The following is a 22553-nucleotide window of genomic DNA, read 5'->3' as shown; positions in this document are numbered from 1 at the left end:
TTACTAAAGTAAATATGGCTCTGGTTATTTGTACTTTTACTTAAGTACTGAGATTCAGTACTTCCTCCACCACTGGTATTGGGTAGGATTAAGGGATGTAGAATAAGGTCATGCAGAATAAGGCATTAATATGTGCTTTATAAGTACAAATAAACAGCCAATATCCTAGTAATATGCATGCTAATAAGCAAAGTTAATAACTGGACCTTAAAGTGTTACCCACACTTTGTATAAATTACAAAGCTACTGTCACTTTAAGGCCGAATGCATGGACCCTATAGTGTGATACACATCCAATATTCTCCTAACCATTAGTCCCAGACGTTTACACTTTTTAACATTTTATGAGACATGCATCAAGTATATGCCAACTAAACTAATCTTTTAGGAAAATAAAGTATGGCCATGGGAGCACACTGCAGAGGAACAGTCTTTTTCCATTTTGCTATAACTGATCATAAAAATGTTGGGAAATTTCATATGAACCTACAAGAGTGATTACTGAAAAACTTTGTTTACAAAAGAAATGATCCACTAACTTTCAAAGATCTTTTAGAAACGACATTTGATTGACTTTGAGGACATTGATAGAAATGTAGTGGAGTAAAAATACGATGTCTTTCAAATGTTGTGAAGTTAGTCATAAGTTCCCAGAATAGATAATACTCAAGAAAAGTAAAGATACTCAAAAAGTGTATTTAAGTACAGTATTCAAGTAAATTTACTTAGTTACTGCCTACCTCTTTTTTTAGTTTATCCCAAGGTAGATAGCAAATTTCCCTCACCTACTGCATAACTGACAAAGTAACTTTTCTGTAGCAGAAAGAACAATAAATGGGCTACTAATGATATGGGATAAATGCATAAGAACAGCATAATCTAGAAACAATTCTCAGTGAGCCCTTCTAACTTTGGTGTTTTAGATGTGTGTGTGTGTGTGGATGTAGTGAAGTGTAGTGAACTGAGGCCAGACAAAATCAAAATTATGCTCTTTAAACAATTAATTCTTAAAACCTTAGATATAAACATCACAGCATGTCTTTCATTATTAGTTACCTTTGAATAATATTGGGGAATATCGGAAGGCAAATGAAGACAGCTGTTATGAAAAGTAATGAATATTGAATTACGAGACAATTTCCTAATGAAGATGCTATCGTGGCAGAGCGGAACAGATTGTGGTAATCCTAAACGTCCAGCTTCATTCCACTGACCATTTATCACCCCGGCTCCGGCTCTGTACTGAGATGGCAGTGGCCAAAGGGCTGAACACACAAGACGACTTGAGTAAGAATGGTGGAGAAAAATGGAATTCTGTCCTGCTGTTGCATTATGACACCTTTCACCTCACCCAGATGCCTTTAAAAGTTTTTTAAAATGGAGGAAGTAATCCTTTTCACCAACAGCATGAGGCATAGTTAGGTATGATTCATGGCCCCTGTCAAGTCTCTCTTTATTGCAGATTGGTCAATCTAAAAATCAGCCAGTTTTTTGGCACTTTCTTCAAGTCTCCCTTAATTTAAAGTTCCCCGTTATGTTTTTATTTTTAAAATTCCCTTTCATGCAGTGTGTAATAAAACTTTGTGAATGTACAAATGTATTAATTTCTTTAAGATCTTTCCCGAAAAAAATAAATAAAATTTTTCAGATAAATCAGATATATAGTGTTCTTTTTAACTTTCTATTCATCAAAGAATCCTGATTGTAAATTGTAAAAAAAAAAATTGTACACAAGTTTTCAACATTGATAATAACCAGAAATGTTTCTTAACATCTTCCGCGATCCTCCAAAAAGATTCAAAAGGTGTGACTCGATCAATGATTCAGGTCGCCAAAGTCACGTGATTTTAGCAGCTCAGATTGCGTCAAACCGCCAAACTTTTGAAATCACGTGACATTGGTGACCCGAAGCATTGATCGATTCACTGATTTATTAACCATTTGAATCTTTTTGGAGAAACGCGGAAGAGAAGACAATGCTGAATAAATTCGTAGTTTTTGTTATTTTTTGGACCGAAATGTATTTTCGATGCATCAAGAGATTCTAATCAACCAACTGATGTCACATATGGACTACTTTGATGATGTTTTTATTCCCTTTCTGGACATGGACAATAAAGTGGGCAATGACTGCATATGCTCTGGGACTAAAATATAAAATATCTTAAACTGTGTCTGAAGATGAACAGAGGGTGTGGAACGACATTAGGGTGAGTCATTAATGACATCCATTTCATTTTTGGGTGAACTAACCCTTTAAGCAGCAAACCATTACATTAAAATTATTTCTGCAGGATCATGTGACACTGAAGACTGGAGTAATGATGCTGAAAATTCAGCTTTGCGTAACAGAAATAAAATACATTTTAAAATATATTCATATTGAAAACAGTAATTTTACATTTTAATAATATTTTCACAATATTACTTTTTGTTGTATTTTTAATCAAATAAATGCAGCCATAAGAGACAATCAAAAAATTTTTAATGGCAGTGTAAATATTCTACAAAGTTGTAAAGTCGAAAAGTAAAGTTACTGTCTCCTAAAAGAAAGAATCAACCCTGAAGAGCCTTTATGAGTCATTTAGGTTTCAAAACTCACTGCAAAACAGTTCTACGTTAATAGAAAAGACATTTGCATGTCCCCCTATGTTGTAAATTGTCAGCCCACAAATAACTTGCCCAGCCCTCAAACACTTAATTTTACTGACGACTGCTTCTCAAATCTGACTTCAACTTGGGATTCGCAAAACACTTGCTCTTGAAAGATGGGTCAGTACCAACTTGCTCCTCAAATTCATAGCCTGTATGTATGAATAATTATTAATTCATTCATTTTCTACCAGGTGTGTACGTTTGGGTTTTATATTGTGGAAGTTTCCGGGCTAACTAATGTGGTAACATTATTTTAGGGTTCAGTTAAAGGGGGGGTGAAATGCTGTTTCATGCATACTGATCTTTTTACACTGTTAAAGACTTGGAATCCCATACTAAACATGGACAAAGGTTCAAAAGTTAAGGTGGACGTTTGATGGGAGTATTTCTTTGTCAAAAATACTACTTCCGGTTAGTCATAAGTTTCGGCAAGTTTTTTTCGATCATGGGTCCACTTGACGTTAATAGGTCGGAATTTCCTTGTATGGGCCGTACGGGCAATTTTACCGGAAAAGCGTGAGAGAGAGAGGGAGAGTGCGAAAGCAACAGGCTACGCCCATCAAAGCGCTGGCTCGTAAGCTTCGCTGCACAGGTGCTGTGACTTCAAGAAATTAACAATGTCACCAAAAAAGTGCGTTTTTGGTTGCCAGACCAAGACAGCCCTGTACAGATTGCCAAAAAACCCCGCGTTAAGGCAACAGTGGATGGAATTTGCTTTTCCGGATCAGCAACTGAGTTCCACAAAGGTTTGTGTCTGTTCACTGCATTTCGGTGCAAACTGTTTCATAAACAAGGCCCAGTTCGATGCCGGATTTTCCGATCGCCTAATGCTGAAGGATGGAGCAGTCCCAACGATAAAGGTCCCAACGTTAGAACCGCAGGCGGTGAGTAAGACTGCTTCAAATGTCTGTGTTTTTGCCTATGCCCATCAAGTAGCCCAAACATGATCACGTATAGTTAATTGATCAATGGAGCACGCGATGTGTAGTGCGTGTACATTTGTTTAGCTGGCCACTATATGTGTAACTTTATGTTTGTGTATTGTAAAAGCACTCCAAACAACAATACACAAAGAGTGGGGAAAAATGATATACTAAATAAGCGCGCTTCTTCATTCAAATGCGCTACTATTCCATGTCTTTCTATGTAAACACTAGCCTGCCGTGCAAAACCAGCCCGCTTACTACAATTGTCTACACAAACCACGCGTAAACACACACACACACACGTGCACAACTGCACTTCCCACATGTACACCTTCAAAGAAAAAAAATACGACGATATAATTCAAGTATAAATATGTAAATAACACAAGCCGCTAAGCATATTATATTGTTAGTGTATAACTTGTACCACATAGAGACGTCCTGCTCTAGTCGTTTTTGCTGCTGCTCCTGTTCAACTTCAGCCTCTGGGTCTGATTCCGGATCATAGATGTATGGCTGTATCTGATTAAAAGCCATTTTTTTATTTTGAATAAATTTTTTTTCCCGCTGTTAGGGATGACACAGCTTTACGACGCACTCAACACAATAACAGCGGCGCGCACTTATCATCCGCTCACACGATACGCCCCCACCTGCTCGGCTTTTTCCGGAAAGACTCGAAAAAAGGCATTCTTTCTTATATAATTATTAAAAAAATAAAGACTTTTCGGAGATATGCAGGATGCAATGCTACTCTATAGGTACTCAAGATTGAAATGACACTGACTGAAAGTGAGTGTTTCACCCCCCCTTTAAATATTAACTAGTTGCTTATTCGCATGCATATTACTAGGATATTGGCTGTTTATTAGTACTTATAAAGCACATATTAATGCCTTATTCTTCATGACCTTATTCTACATTTCTTAATCCTGCCCAATACCTTAACTTAAATGCTACAAAAATTACCTTCCTACTTATTAATAAGCAGTAAATTAGGAGTTTATTGAGGCAAAAGTCATAGTTAATAGTGAATATGTGATCCCATACTAAAGTGTTGCCGCTCATGTTAATTCACGATTTATCACCAAAACTTATCTTTTGTCAACTTTAATAATTAATGTGGTCCAGATAACATACTATTTTGAGTTTCTATTTATTAAATCAATCTCCTTCACTGTATGAACTCATTTTTAATTTTAATGAGCTAAATTAAAGCATTTAGGTAACTTACTTTTAAGTTAAACCAACAATATTTAATTTTTTACAGCAAATCAGCTGTGGGCCACGATTATCTAAACCTGTGTCTATTAAGGCAGATTGTTTGTTTTTTCTATTACTTTGAGTAAAGATAAAAGATGGAGGTAGATTTGTTTAACAAACAGCACATATTGATACAGTTCCTACATGTCCATTGCAATAAGTTAGAAGTATACACATGGGATTGTTGATGGACATGCACTTGTTAATGCTGATGATGAGGAAATACAGTTGCAATACCTCATAAATGCACCTCAAAATGAGTGGCGCATCACTGAGAAACATCATTGGTGGTGGTTGAGGAAATTCCCCCCCTTCAATGTAAAGCACTTTGAGTGCCTTGAAAAGCGTTATATAAATTGTACAAATTATCATGCTTAAGTCGTTCTTGCAATGGAGGTTCGGGTTGAATAACTAATTATGTTTCATCATCAATTCAGATTCGCACTTGAACAACCTGGACGTTTGTGTTTTCAACACGCACTGTAAGCTGTAGACCAATCACAACAGACTGGGCAATCTGGCCAATCAGAGCAGAGTAGCTCGCGGAAAGGAGTGATTTAGAGAGATCAAACCATCTGTTGAGTCATTTGAGAATCATTAAAAATGTGGTGGTGTAATGTATATTATTAGAAAATTAAACAGTTTTTTTTACTTTTGATGCATAAAAACTTTTGTAGAAGACAAAATTAGGAGACTTTACAATAGCACAATAGGGACACTTTAAGAGTGCCACCCATGCAATAATGTAATCAGTAGAATTATGTTCATACAACTCAATACAGGTTCTGAATCCTCAGGGAAGACAACCTGCACTGTGCAATTTAGTCACTATGAGCTTAATTGCTGAAACTGAATTATATTGTTCTTATTACCTTTTTGTATTGTATCGTGGCTTATGAGATTTTCCCACGTCAGAATCTCTGCAGCAAAACGTAACTGATCAACGAAAAACAAAAGTCTTTGTTTTAGGGTATGTAGGAGATAACGGCTAATTAAGAAACACCCCCGAATCTTGCTGTGCCCCTTGGATCAGGACTAAATTGATGATATAATGGATTTTTTTCCATTACTGGATAAGCAAAGAGGATTATGACTCTTGAGAAGAGAAGTGAACTTTTCGCCTGCAAAATTATTCAACAAGCAGCTACCTGTTCTAACACAATGTAATTAATTTTTGCCTGATAACACTGTTGTGCTTGAAACGAAAAGATTAGTTCCCTTTTCTCCTTAACTGAGCGAGACGTGCGGTGTAATCGCTACACTATGATCTGAATTTTCTTTTACACTTTTACTGCTGTTAGTAAAAACTACTTTTGATAAGGAGAACAACATTTAAGCTCTGTCGAAAAACCAGTCAATGCTAAAAGCTGTCCATCAGCTCACTGAAAACGTAAGCTGACAGCCTATAATGCTGAAAGATGATGGTTGAAACCATCCTCAAGTTTGTCAAGACACTTGAAAGACTATTAAAAAGCTGACAGATTCTTTTTGTGCCATCTCTGGCTCTAGCATTTGGGTCAGCATGAATGACAATATGTCTGGAGGGGCTAACACTCAATACCCAGTCCCTCCTCATAAATGTGCAATTGAGCCATAAGAAGACATTTTAGTAGAATGAAAAGCTTAACTTACTAGAGATTACTGGCTGTTACATAAAGTTTACAGGAAAAAAGTTTGAAGAGCTGAACAGAACATACATGTGTGCTCAAACATATCTCATTTAAAGCTTTCAAACAAAACTCTTGAATAACTTTATAATTAATATTAAACTTCGATAAATCCACTGATTATTTCCTCTTTGGAAACACTTATTGTGGCAGAAAACAAATGTAAATGTAACGGTCTACCAGTGGACTAATAAAAACCTGTGCACCCTAAGTTTGGGTAAAGACAGTCAATGAGATTAGAGTTTACAGTTTTAAGAAGAGGGAAATTGACGAGTAAGAGGATTTCAGCTATTCAAAATATTTCCAGCACTTACAATATATTGCCATACGTATTGGGACACCCCTCCAAATCATTGACTTCAGATGTTCCAATCACTTCCATGGCCCCAAGTGTATAGTCAAGTAAGTATAGTGTAAGTCAAGCACCTAGGCATGCATAAGCTTGTACAAACACTTGAAAGAATGAAAGAATGGGTCGCTCTCAGGAGCTCAATGAATTCAAGCGTGGTACCATTAAAAGTTCCCACCTGTGCATTCGTCCATTTGTAAAATTTCTTAACTAATAAATATTAATAAACCCCTTAGTTCCAGTGAAAGGAACTCAATGCTTCAGCATACCAAGACATTTTGGACAATTTCATGCTCCCAACTTTGTGGGAACAGTTTGGGGATGGCCCTTCCTGTCCCAACATGACTGCGCACCAGTGCAAAAAGTGTTGGTCCATAAATACATGGATGAGTGAGTTTGGTGTGGAGGAACTTGCCTGGCCTGCACAGAGTCCTGACCTCAACCCAATAGAACACCTTTTGGATGAATTAGAGCGGAGACCGTGAGCCAGGTCTTCTCGTCCAACATAAGTGCCTCACCTCACAAATGCGCTTCTAGAAGAATGGTCAAAAAATCCCATAAATACACTCCTAAACCCTGTGGAAAGTCTTCCCAGAAGAGTTGAGGCTGTTATAGCTGCAAAGGGTGGATCGACTCCATATGAAACCCTATGGATTAAGAGTGGGATGTCATTAAATTTAATGTGCATGCAAAGGCAGGAATCCCAAAACTTTTGCCAAAGTAGTGTATAACATTGTCCATTTCTCAATACCAGGTACGCAAACTTCTGACTTGCGTCCTTGGTAGTTCCGAACAAACTCTTAAGGATGGGAGGACATAAGTCCAATGATTCTGACAGAACAGCAGCATTCTTAATTAACATAATTCAGCTTCGCTCTGGCTACTCCAGTTCTCACTGTATGTATAGTTTAGGCTACAACAAAAAACTAATCATAAAAAAAACACTCTGACTCTTTTCATTTAAAAAAACATCAGAAGGACTAACCGACGAAAGGCTGCTCTGGGATACCTGTCCACTCAAGTCACCTCTCGGTTCATCTTTGATACAAAAGGGGCGGATCAAGGACACATTCAGGGATTTGAACTGTACTTGGCTAGATGTGAACTTTGAATAGGAACAGTACTTGGGCAGCGAACTGATGACGTTTTACAAGTCTACGATAAGTACTTCATGTGATCTCTCACTTTCTCATGTTTATGTTACATTACTTGATTGTACTCTTTGATTATATAACTTATGTTAATTATCTGTAGTTATTTGTTTTCTCTAACTGTTTGTTTATTTCCAACTGTTACTTTGTTTATCTATTGATTGTACTAATGTACTACTTGAACCAACCTTGGGTTCATGAAAGGCGCTATAAAAATAAATATTATTATTATAATTATAATAATTATTATTATTATTAGACAAGAAAGCAAATTGAGAAATGGCCATTGCCTCTCAATGCTAATAATCTCTCAGCAAACATTTTTTCTGCTTTAGCTGGAATCAGCTGGCACTATCACATCAAATATGAACATGTAAAAGACGTCACTCGTCACATCACAGCTCTGACATGGATATTGTTGAAACAAACACTCCCTGTGGTTGTCAGTACAAATCTAGTAGCTTCCAAAAATCAAATAGAATTGGAAATGGAGAAATGACAACTTGATTCGATATCCCTGGCCAGGATATTGATTTCCTGCTTGACAAACCTCACAGTCATTTACTACTAGTGGTCTGGGCTCAGGGAATGGGCTTCCCAACTTCCGAACAAATCCACTCTTTGAAACAGCACACCTGGAAGGTGTATGGATCATTGAAATACAGAACAAAGTTGAAGCCAGTAATTCCCAAAGGTGTTCAGCTGTGCATGAATTTGTATGCTTTGCACATGTGTGTATTAGTAAGCTTTTCTGGCATAAAGACAGGCAGGTGCAGCTCAGTAGGGGAACACCGTTCAACTGCCGCCTTTGAGATGCCTCCTGAGGATTGTGGGATTGACAGCCTGAGGGTGGCATGCCTACGAGATAGGGTGGCTTCTCATGAGAGACCCTGCTTCTCCTGTCATATTTTCTTATCTGCCAATGCCAATTAAAGAAGGCCAAGACACTTCATGAGTCACTTCCTGTCAGGAAGGAAACCATTGCGCTTTTGTAGCACTGTTCAGACAGGATCGTTTTTTTTTTGTGTGTGTGAATGTTTCTGAAAATGTTTCAGGGAGCTCTGCATTGAGTTTCATTTACATTTAAAGATGAGCAAAACTTCAAGCATAAAAGCACAGAGTGGGATATAAGTGTCAAAGAGTCCCACTCCCTGTCTCCACCTCGCAGCTGGTATTGGATTACAAATTCTAGGAGCATAATTTTGTTACGGTTATCTCTTGGGTGTCTTAGATTAAAAGAAGAACTTGGTGCATAATCAACTACACTTCCTATTTACATATTTGCAATTGGACAGAAGCAGCAGTCGCAATTGCAAGCAGTCTCCAGGAAAAAAAGTAGCAGTGTTGCAGAAAAATCCCATACTGTTCATGAATTGTCACACTGAGTGAAAAACAGGCCATTTTAATGTGAAGTAAAAAGTGTGTGGCAGTAAAGACTTTCTCCAAAGCATCTGAAATTGGCAATTGATTCCAGAGTGTGACATTCGATTGCGTTATATATATTGAGCCAATCTTACACATCAGGTGGAATAAAAGTTGGGAGACAGACATTAAATTGAATTGGACGGCAGGATTGAGGGCATCTATAGTAAAGTGATTCTACGAAACAATGGGAAAATTAACGATTTCACAAAAATTACAGATGAGATTTAAGAATGGGTTTCATAAATGCAGGAAATTCAAGATTGCAAAAAACTTCCAGAGCCAGTAATTAGAAATAAAATTTTGGTTAATCCCGCACAGAAACCATATTTCAATTTCCAAAATGGTGACTGGTTACAACAAAACAATTAAAGTGATGATAAAAATAATATTAATAAAAGTTACTGTTTGTTATTTAAACCTTTAAAAAAATGTTTTAAAAAAATTGTATAAAATGATTTAACGTGTTCATGATTTTTTTAATGAATTGCATGCGTTAACGTGTTATGGTGCGTTCACACCGGTCACAAATGAAGCGATAAGTGTAAGTGATTTACATGTTAAGTCAATGCAAAGACGTGAATAGAAAAAAAAAAAATACTTCAGACCTTTGGCGGATATTCACGCCATGTAAACCAATCAGGAGCTTGCTCTAGGAGTGACCACAATGAGGACAAAATGCGGTCCTCATTTTGTGGTCCAATGTGGTATATATATGTGGATTCCCAGAGCTGTACGATACATCTTCGTATAATCTGGTCAGACAATCTGGTACGCTGATAAAAACACCCTTTTCTCAGCTTGAGCAATAGATAGGACTATTATGGGGTGATTGTGACACTTTTTTCCATTGAGATGACTTGGAAGTGTCCCAATCCCTCTGAATTTACTCCACTGAGACTACAAGCTAGTTAAAGCAGGCAAATTAATCTTATCTGGCGTATTTTCAAACAATCCATATCAGCTATTTTGCTACGATACGAGCCGCATGGCAGAAGCCCCTTCCATGACGCAAATTAGGGTCTGATGTAGGCATGTGCCGATATCAATTTTTCATGTTGCGATTAATTGATGAAGTTTTATCACGATATACGATATCACGATATTGAAATAAGTTGCAAAAAAAAAGTGTTGCCATAGCATAACAGCTTTAAGAACTATTTTTGTAAGAACAAAAATAACTGAATGTTTAAATACAATAATGCACCAAAAATATATACAGCTCTGGAAAAAAAATTAAGAGACCCCTCATTGAGAAATCAATGTTAAGTGGTCTCTTGATATTTTTCAGAGCTGTAAAAGTAGGCCTACAATTTTCAAACAGATTAAAGTGCAAAAGAATTAGGCTATAAAGAACAACAGATAGGCTTACAAATTACAATAAGGTCTCATTATTTAATGCATTAACTAAGATTGAGCAATAGCTACATTTGGTACACAAAGTATAATGTTTTTGGTAATGTTAGTTAAGTTAGTTAAGTCAGTTAACATTACTTAGAATGATTAATTCTTTATAAGTATTTTTCATTGTCAGTTTGGTAATAATGAATTAACATGTTATCTAATTAAGTCGTATGTCTCAAAGTTTTATGAACAATAACAAATAATCAGAACAGTTCTAATTATTAGGGTATGTTGTAGTCCAGATTAAAACATAAAAATGTTTAAGTTTGAAAATAAATAGCCTATTAAGTCTTTAAGTATTATGTATTTGGTGCTGTGATGAACAACATTGAGATTACAAAAACGAATGGCTGTTTTAAAAACTACACGCAGTTTTTCTTTGTTTGCTGGTTTCCGGGGAAACCGTTGCATTCTGCAGTTCATCAGCGCCCTCTGCTGTCACTGAGCGGCACTTCAGCAGCACGTCTCCTTCACCGGTTCAGTCATGTGCAAACGTTGGGCTTGTTTATATCTGAGCGCGTCCATTTGACGCAGAATACAGCGGTGTTGAGCATTTATACGGTTGATGGGCAAAGTATTCTTGAGTGCATTAAAAAATATATATAAATTGTTAATAAATTATTATTTACGATATTTTAAAGTGCCCACGATAACAATATCCTGCATATTCATTATCGTGATAAATCGCATTATCGAAAATCGGCACATGTCTAGTCTGATGTGAAGTGAATGTCATGCATGAATAAGGCAAGTAAACTCAAAATGTTCAAGTGTCCAACTACGTGCAAATAGCACGATTTATTTGATTCATTTGTGTCTGGTGTGGGGGGCACAATATGTACGATTTTTGGATTAAAATATCCAAAAACCAGTAGAGCAATGTTATACATTTTGTTGAACTGTGTACTTGCATTATACCAAATGTTTCCAAGAATGTTTAAATCCAGAGAAAGAAGTGATTTTAACCTGGACACGGACCATGTCCGTTCATCACCCATCGATGACATACCCATGTTACCCTCGGTTTTATTTTGTAGAAACCATGGAAACACCAAAGCCACTTTAATATCTGATGTGTTTTATTAGACACTGTGTGGATCATTGATGGACAGAAACTAATGATTGTTCAACAGCTTAACAAGTTAGTCTTATTGTTTAAATCTGATGTTGTTGATTTACTGCACAGAATACCATGTTTTACCATGCCTAATATGATCTCGCTCACTGCAGTGTGAACAAGTGTCTCATAGCATCACAGAGCCAATGCACAGAGTTGCATTATAACATCACTTTCAACACATTCAAATGTGTGTAATACGATAAAACAGCGCTGCGCTACCCAACATCCATGAGTTGAAGAAGCGGGAAGGCTTGGCAGAGGCAGAATAAAAGCTCTGGTATCAAGCCACGCCTTTGTTTTAAATTGGCGACCTCTAGTGACGTATTGTACGTAAATTACGTATTGTGGCTTTAACGCTGACAGCACACTCCAAAATATCTTGTGTTCAGCAGAAGAAATACATTTATACAGGTTTGGAACAAAGGGTGAGTAAATGATGACAGAATTGAATTTTTTTGGATGAACTATCCCTTTAACATTTAAAAACAGCAATTGTAAGTGATGCTTGCCATGGCAAGCTGTTAATCCTAATAACACTATTAAATGCTACAGTCATTAAGGGTGGAGCAGTAGGACATCGATTATCCATGAGCTCTGCCTTATTTTTTTCTTGATCAATACATCTCTTACTCTGGCAGTGATGAAGTAAACTAACAATCAATATATAAATGTTATAAATCTAAAAGCATGTCTAATAATTCATGTACATGTACAATCTATTTTGAAAGAGAATTTTAGCTCACAATTGCAGTCTTTGGGAGCAAATAAGTTTCTCAGAATCTCATTTTCTATCTTGAATTCATTCAATGTATTAATTTACTCAAAGAGCATGAATATAGTGTCTGCCACCATCCCAGAGCAATGAAGTCAGATCAATCCCATGGTTCAGCCTAGCTGCCACAGTGTAATGAAAAGGCTGTTTACAGGAGCATGTGTGAATTTGATCTGTTTAACTGTGTGTCAGCCTAAACTCAGAGAAGCTCCAGCTTCCATGCTGGAACAGGATTTGGCCCATATCAAATGTCCGAAGCTTGCAGCTATAACTGGCATATTCTTAATAGCTCCTTTCCAAAACTCAGTTGCCTAACTGTCTACTGCCTACACACGTAACTGTCATGCATGAGACTCGACCCAGTTGAGTGCAATAGTTTGGCATTAAAAAAAATTCTAAGCTGGAATACAAAAATACGTAGCAATTAGGGGTGGGAATAACAGTGTACCACACAATACATGGCTGACGATACCGATAAGATCACAATGCAGCAATTCTACGACAATCAATATATTGCAAGACAATCCAATAATGATCATGATATCAGTCTAACTATGAAAACAAAACGCCTGTGAAAAGGTTAAATGCAGGTTCTCTTTCTTTATTAAAGTCCAAACTAAAGTGTTTTTTAGTCTGTCAATTAAACTAAAAATTTTAAGCAAATTAAACAATTTCAGTGAGATCAGGGTGATATGGCGTTGCAAGTGGCTTTGCATGTTTATGGTATTAAACAACCATTGTGAATGTAAATGAGAAGTGTGCGTAATTCCATTCATAAACGCCATATATAAGGCCATTATAGATCATAGAAAAGAGAATATTCTAGCTCCAAGCATTGCCTGAAGAACATACACGACTCCAATATAGCAATATATGAATGTGTAGAAGTAATATGAGGCATGGGAATCATTCTAGAAAACCAATAGCAAGGAAAATGGAACAAAAGTAGAAGCATTTAAATGACTTCAGTGAAAGAAAAGTGGATAGTTTTTGACCCAGCCCATGGGGCTAGTAAAATAGACAGTGACGTGTTGCAGTTCTGAGCCCAGCTATGTTAAACCAGACACAAAAGGTAGCAGTATGTCATTAACTCCACCAATATGGCTGTCTGTAAGAGCTCCATACTGCCGCGGGCACAACACCAAACCATCAGGTGGTAGGCCTACGGAGGAAACAGCATTCATTTATTTTCTTTTGTGCTCCAAAACAATGTGGAGAGACCCATAGTTTCACAGTGCCAGCCTGCACAGTGTATTTCCACTATGTTCTCAAAACAAGGAAATAAATAAATAAAATTTATATAGGAAAAAACTCACGCCTCCATTAATATCATCTGACTACTCCAGGGAGTTAGCCTTTCCTGAGCAAAAATTATCTGGAGAGGTTTAGTAATGCTGGAGCCAAATTAATTCATTTATAGAATAAAGAGGAAATACAAATGTAAATGAGTGGAGTCTTCATTAAATGGCAGACAATAAACAATATGTTTTATGTTTATGCAAATATATCATTTTAATTACAGAAGGCCATCAGATGTTAAAAAAAGCAACAATGAACAATGACCACAATAAGCAATGCAGTAAATCCCACTCCGCAAAATAAACTAATGAGCTATGAGACCCGTGTCTGTTTTGCATATTTACAGATAGAACATATTCATAACTCAGATGAATTGCCTTTTTTTTCCTGATAAGATTCAAATTCATTGAATTTGTTGAGGCTGAACCAGGAATGGCACCTACATCCAATAAATATATCATTTGCTCTTCATTCTTTGTCATTATGGTCTTGGTGTTTCGCAGAGACATTATATGTGTTTTTGTTCAATGCCGTTCTCATGATAACTGTGTTGAGTGGTCCCAATGGTGCACCACAGTACAGTCACGACTTCTGCTATTGATACTGCGTCTTATCTTGCAGACCCAGTCCCGCCAACATCCCGCAAACACAAGCAGGCAGCAAAACAAAAGACTGACTAAAAAGCCTCAGGGTCGTCGTCATTTCCATGGCAACCACTGTTCCAGTCAAATATAAATGTATGAAAAGACATGTTGGTTAAAAGTGAAGGACAGTGACACGCTCCTACACACAGTTTTTTCTTCTCTTAGAGATGGCATTGGATGAGATGAGTATTTTAGTGTTGATATGTGGCTGCTAGAATTCCAGATAGTTTTGACTCCAAGTCAAAAAAGCACATCCCAATTAGTGTCTACGACAGGGGTGTCCAATCCTGCTCTTCTCCTACACTTTAGCTCTAAAGTCAATTAAACACACCTAAGCCAGCAAATCAAGGTCATACTAAGCACACTAGAAACATCTAGGCAGGTGTGTTGAGGCAAGTTGGAGCTAATCTCTGCAGGACAGTGGCCCTCAAGTCCAAGTTTGGACACCCCTGGTCTATAACATTCTGGTCTCTTGATAAGACTTTGATCCATTTACTGCAACTATAAAGGAGGTTGTTTTCACATGCAAGCACAATCTTCAGCCCAGATGGAGGGACGATTGCCTTAAAACTTGAACCATTAATGTGCACATGAAATTAAAATGTAAGTTGTTTAGCTATTAGTATGAGTAGCCTCACTGTTATCTATAAGCTAGTGTGCTCGAAAAAACAATGACAAAATTCGAACTTTGAAGATTTAAGCATTCAAAACATAGTCACTTCTGCCAATGCGGATCAATGATTTTGCTGAGGTCACTCTGCACTTCTCATCAGATGTCAGAATCTGAAGCTCCGCCCTCTACATTATAAACTGACACTGAGGCTGTGACTAAAATCGGTCACTTATCGGTCACTCACATTTACTATTTTCTAAATGGTGAATTGCACAGTGCACTATACTGTATAGGGGTAGGGAGCTTTACATTTGACGAATGAAGTCTGGTTTCACGTTAATGAGAGACAAACTGTCGCAGTTCCGGTCCAGAGAGCACAAAACATATCAGCCCCATTTGAATTCTGCACAGAATGATATTTTAAAGCGATATGGAGGAGATTAGGAGAAACGGTTAGAGATTTCTCTGACCAAGGATGTGATATAAACTAACCTATATTGGCTATTTTTAAAAAAAGGATGGGATGTTTCAGTGGAAATGACATAAACACATTGATTAGTGCTGCGCGTTTCAAGGCACTTCAGTTGGCCTTTATGTTTGGGCAATATCAGTGATACTTATCTTAAGCAAGCACCACTAATAATAAAGTCCCTTGTGTTATTGCAGCGTCAAAGCTCATTCCATTCAATTAACCACATTAAACACCAATACTCATGGCATGCCACTGTATCATAATCCCAACTCTCTGAAAAATAAGAAGCACAGCTGGTCAGCACCGAGACCAAGTTTCCATTACGAGCAGACAGCTCGCACAGAGGCACTGAGAGTATTTACATGCTGAGTTACAGCCTACTCCTGAGAGACGCTCCGCTTTTACCAGTGGACAAACATCAAACTCAGTGCTGTCAGTCAAACTGGCCCCCAAATCCCAAGCTTCCCAAAGCCCCTGGTCCCTCCCCCCGCAACACCATGTTAACTGAGGCATGGGCACTCTCACAAAACTCCCTGGCCTTCCTTCTTCCATAGTGCATGGACAAACAGTTTTGGAAAAACATTAAAAAAAAATCATGACAGGACATGAAGTGTGAAATATCCAATATCCGACCTAATTAGAAGCTGTTCTGCTTTCTTAGGCCAGAAACATAGATGTATAAACACAAAACAAATTCTGGTAACACTTTAGAATAATGGCCTTTAGTTAACATTAGTAAATGTATTTACTAACATGAAATAACCATGAGCAGTACATTTGTTACTGTATTTGTTCCATCTTTGTTAACATTAGTTAATAAAAATACAGCTGTTAATTGTTTGATAATGTTAGTTCACTGTGCATTAACTAATGTTAGTTAATGTTCACCCAAAAATTCTGTCAATAATTACTTAGCCTAATGTCATTCGACACCCGTAAGACCTCCGTTTATCTTCGGAACAGAAATTAAGATATTTATGTTGAAATCCGATTAAACCATTAAGGCTGATTCATAGCGGTTCGAAACTTTGATTTGAAATCGGCCTATCACTATATGTCATTATTTCATTTTTTCCCCCCACTAATATCACAATGGAGAAATGTTTTAACCGCTGGTGGTCTGAAAGCTTCCACCCACATATTCCAATTAAATTTCTCAAGCCCGAAGAGGAACTTTTGCATGCTTCGAGTTGTCTAGCCATTCAAGTGAAAGGAAGGCACTAATGAAAGAGATAAAAACAAGACAACATGACATTTGCTTAGTGAGTGATGTGGCTGGCCTATTTCCATATTAATATATAAACATGCAAATGCATGGTTTGAAGTTTCTAATTATTTGTAAGAAGTATGAATTTGTTAATAAACATTATTTATGGAGTTTGTCTCAGTTTCATGATTTCAAGACAGAATATACAGACTGTTCTGTAAATTATGGTATAAACAGTAGTTATAAACATGTTTCTGGTGACTAACTGGGACTAGGGAGGAGCTTCTGATCTGTAGATGGGGTTGTCTCATTAAAATGATCATTAGCACTGAAAAAATTGCCCTAAGACTATCAATCAAGTCACAATGTTCAAACTTACAAAGGCTCTGGACTCTGGTAACTCTGTGAAAGCCATTAGTCATGTCTACACAGCTCTCATAGAGCTTTGTAGCTCTGTGGGGAAAGGAACATTTCATTGGTAATAGTTGTAGAAGGTCCTCATTTTGAAAGAAATTCACCCAAATTATGTCATCTCACCAAGTTGCCCAAAACCTGGTAAAGCAGGGATTTTGAGACTTAAATCATCATCTAACTCTCACAAAACAATTTTGTGTGCCTTTATAAAACGTGTTTGTATAGACTAACATATGGATGTTTTAGTCCATTTGGAGCTTGACATTTCCAGTAAATATCCTTTCAATTATCCGTAAATATCAGAGGTTTGGATCAGCATGAATGTGAGTAGATGGCAATATTTTATTTCTGGGTGATCTACTCTTTTACACAAGCTAAGACTAACTGAAACCCAAGATTTTGCTTCTGCTTCACAATCACACAAATCTCCTTTAGCAATGACCTAATTATGTAATCTTAAAAAAAGTTTAAAGATTTCATACTGTAACCAAGAGACAAGACAAGACGACCTTTTCTAAAAAGACCCACTGAAGCAGAAAGGATATTATTATGATAACATTATGGCAAGCAAGCATTAAGAATTGCCCAATTATTCCCTTACAATTATGTTAATTATCATATTTAGTGCAAATTGTGGTTCACAGTCTGAAATACATAATCAGCGCGTTCAGAGTAATCATGTAAATTGTGAACAATTAAAATGGGTTGGACTTAAAGCATATTTGAATAGTCATAACAAAGCATAGTACCATAACCTCCAAGTTGTATCTCATTAGCATCTTGCAGGTCAGTCCCCTTAGTTGTTTTTAAGCAACTGAGAAGCAACTTTCGATGCATTTAAAACCAACTCCATTTTAGAAAGTGCAATTTAAGTTAAATGAAGCCTTTTTGTAGTTCAGGCACATTGCAAAATGTCTGAGTTCACCAAAAAGCCACAACAATTATATAGCTTGTATATTAAAACAAATCCAAATCTATAAATTTTGTATGTAAAAGTTGTAAAGTTCAGTTCCTTTTGCTACAAACTCAAGCTCTCAGGTGGTATAAAGAGTTTGTTTAATCAAAAATAAAAACTGTTACAGCTGCTTTCTTCTGTCAGAATGAATAAAAGACAAACTAAACCAATTTATAAAACTCAGCCTTTTTAGGATGGAATGGTTTTAGAGAAAAGTCCACAGGTTTGGTGTTTCACAATCTAATGATCACAATTACACCATTAAAATAAAATAATTTATGATTGGTTTATGGTATTGTAGATATGGGATTATGGTGTTATTAAGAGGCTAAACATTCTTCTTATGCACACTAGAAACAAAATTTAAACTATGTGGTCTGATACTTTTGCTGTTTCATACACAAAATATGGAACTCTTGACTAGGGTTGGGTATCAATTGAATTTTAACGATTCCGATTCCACTTGTCGATTCCTAATTTTAGATTCCAATAGGGTAAGAAAAAAAAAACCCTTAGATATTTTTCACATTTATTATTAGGCTATTATTGCAAAACATTTTAATGTAGCCGAATACCATTAACAAAAATCAACAGGCTAGCAACTTTTGCCTATGGTTTAAAAATACCAAAGCAAAAAAATGAGCCTAATTTAATTTTCAAGCATTATTTAAGCAAGTAAACACTCAGTAATTAAAAAAAGAACAAAAACAAGTGAGCAATTGCACAAATAAATACAGTTGAACAAAGATAGGATTAAAATAAACATTTTCAGGTAGGTACGGAAACTGTAATCAAATGTAAAGTAACACTGCACTTTATTGATAACATATAGGGTATATATTACAGACATAGTTAAATGTTGTTCTGTCTAGAACAGCAAGAATTTTCTTATCTTTTGTTGTGATTAATGTTACCATAGAGATGGCATCAATAAAATCTACATGTTTGTGAGAGTATTTTAAATTCGACATTTTGATATGTATTCATCCATTCACGTGCTTTGCAAAAAGAAGAGGAAGACAACTCAGTTCAATATCACACACTATTCAATGAATCACTATGAAAAGCCGTTCTGTGTACGTGTGTGTGTGTGTGTGTGTGTGTGTGTGCGCGCTAGCTTTTATTTAAAAGTCACAATAAAATGTGTACACAGTTAACAATAAGCGGAATCGAAACACGCTTTCTTTATTGAATCATTGGTTCTGTGCAATTTGTAACCGGTTCTCGATACCATCCCTACTCTTGACACATGGAACTTTCTCAGAATCAGGCAGTGTTTCCAATAAAGAAAGCCTTGAATGGAAAAGCCAGGATGCACATAAACTCTAAATGTGCATTAAAAAAAAAAACACGCATGAATCAAGTCGAGAAAATATATTTTAAATATCTATTATTTACTTGCCAGGTGTGTGTTGCAGAATTGTTAGTTACTACAGAGTTACTCTCAAAAGAAATGGACCCTAAGCAATATACTTAAAGTTAGTAAAAAAAACAGAAGGTTCAAGATCCAACACAATCAATATTCATATGCATGGCAAGTCAAAGACAAATGACCATTAACACTGCACACAGAGGATTCATAATAGAACAAATAATTGCTTTATGGAATAAGCAAGTTCGTAAAGGAAGGCTAGGGCTGAATCATCAGGTTTTTTTTCTTTGCAAGTCCCAGCACAGAGTGAAAAACCGACTCAGCAGCCGAGCTGGGTTAATAGATTTTCACCCTCATCTAGTGGGAAAACTCAATGCCACAAACAAGCTTTTCTACCTGTACAAGCAAATCTTGATGGTGGACAGCTGGGCGACACATGAAGCTTTCTCAGAACCAGTTTTCACTAAAGAGAGCTTTTGAGAGCTGAATGACAAAGTATGTAGCCATGTTTCAATCCATCTATTTTTAATGCACATTTTGGGATGGAAACTTTTTTATATATAAGAAGATAAGAAGACATGCATGATAAACTATCATGGAAAAACTGATTTTTTTTGGTAAAATATCGATGCGCAAAACCCCCCAACTAACTGTAAGTCAAATGTACGAATTTAAATGTAACGATCCACTCAACTCACAATGCAATACGATACTCCCGATTTTTGTTCTTTGTACAAAATGAGATTTAAGACATTATAAAGACAAAATTCTTTGTAAAATTTCAATATACACTTTGTCAAATAATATCTCAATTTAAACGTTAAAACAAATCCTCAAAAATCCCTTCAACGAGAGCTTCCAATGGTGTTTTCTTGAAAGGAGGTTGTTTCAGCTTCTTCACCCTCATCCTGCACCAAGGAAAAGCAGAAATAAAAAGACTACAATGACAGGGGTTTCACATCGTTATAAAGGTAAGATATCAATTATAATTTGCATAATTACACTTGCAAGAGTTAGAAAAACAGAACACATTTAGATAAATATGCCATAATAAATCAACAAATTATTGAGAAAAAAAAAATCCATGTGCACATTTAGAGAAAGAGATAAAAATAAATACAACACCTGGTTCTGCAAAAGCATAGCATTCTCCTTCAGTCTGTGGAATATATCCTCGCGCAGGTCTTTCTCTTGATGAAAAAAAGCCTGGAATCCCTTTATTAAGGGAGAAAAAAAAAGCGTAGTATCTTTCGCCACAATGCAATGCTTTCGCCTCGGTGGTAATCGCCCTCAACGGCTGCAAATCCACCGATCCGTGTGGTTTGGCCTATTATCTTTTTATATACAGATGGAGGTGACTAGAGTCTCTCACTGTGGTGATTATTAGTATTCGGAAAGTCAAAATGCCCCCACACCTCTGATTTGAACGAGTCAACGTCAATTACGTCCACGCCTTTGCCATGCTTCTGTTTGACGGGGCGTGCACACAGGTGCGCTCGCGCTCAACTTCCACATGAATGAACTATTCACTGATATCCCTTCTTCGCTCCAGTGAGCACGCACGGTCCGTAATGCTGGCTACAATTTGCTCATTGCAGCCTCAAAATTATACCACGATATTTCAAGAATAATTGTGATAACGATATTTATGACGATATTGAAAAAATATATGGAACACAGTTTTATTAGTTATTCCAGCTGGTAAGCAGCAGAATTTGTTAGTGCAAACAAAATGAAGGGCATTGTCCATCCTTTTCCAGTGAGATACTGTCATTGATGAGAGTATTTATTTCAAAGTGTAAATCTATTTTCATAAGGTGGCAGTAGAAACACACAGCACAAGCCAAGATTGCATTGCAGATCCAGGAGCACAGAAACTTGTAATCAACGCTGCTCCACGACTTTTAGCAATAAAATAGCTAAGCTACTGGATCACTAAATTATATTTCTAAGTAACTAATGGGTTACATCGCTATTTTTAATTAATAAACGCACATCTTCATTTTTAAGAGATGCTGAACAGAAGCAGGCACAAATCTCTCACTCGATAATTAATTCAAATAAATGCTAAAATCCATTCTTTCAAATAAATGTAATCTTACACACTACTTCTCTGTGTCTGAGTCAAAGGAGGCAGAATGCTGGATCTAACGAGCCGTAACTGACGAAAATTACTGTTAATGTTTCCCTTTCCGGTCAAATATTGCACTGCAAACATGATTAACAGCTTTAAGTTGTCAATGTTTATCAGTCATCAAGAGGGCAGACCTCTTGTAACCAAGTAGGTTCTTTTTAGACACTAAATCGTCATTGGGGGCTGCTCTTCGTGTATACTCAGACAGGTGCTGTTGTGCAAGCCAGGGAAAGTAAATGCGCCATTTGTCATCTTGTCGCTATATCATTGATATCACTATATGATGTTTATATAAAAATGTATACCGGTATTATTGTGGATGGTATTGTATGGCACACCCCTAGACAACATCACTGATTATAATGGGTTATATTGTCTTTTGTTGTCGCGCCACTTGTGGTCGGTGTATGCGTTTGCATAATTGTATTAACCAGCAGACCAATCTTTTTTCTTTTCACACCCTCTCAAATGTTGTTTTAGTAATTCAGAAATGCCAGAGCCAAAGTCTGTCATCAAAATGATTAAGTATAATGGCCTTACACAATTTCTTTGCAAACACTGGAATGGGTGCCAGTCAACTGAATGTGTCGCAATCAGGTACCTCCAGTGTAAATAATTGGTCCTTCCTATTATGCTCAGCTGCACTAAGTTGAAACTAGTTGGGTTTTGGGTTAGTCTAACCAGACTTATTTGTTGTTATTCTGAAAATGTGTC

This window comes from Pseudorasbora parva, chromosome 20 (assembly GCF_024679245.1).
Source record: "Pseudorasbora parva isolate DD20220531a chromosome 20, ASM2467924v1, whole genome shotgun sequence".
In the NCBI taxonomy this organism is placed as follows: Eukaryota; Metazoa; Chordata; class Actinopteri; order Cypriniformes; family Gobionidae; genus Pseudorasbora; species Pseudorasbora parva.
This window is presented reverse-complemented; position numbering follows the sequence as displayed.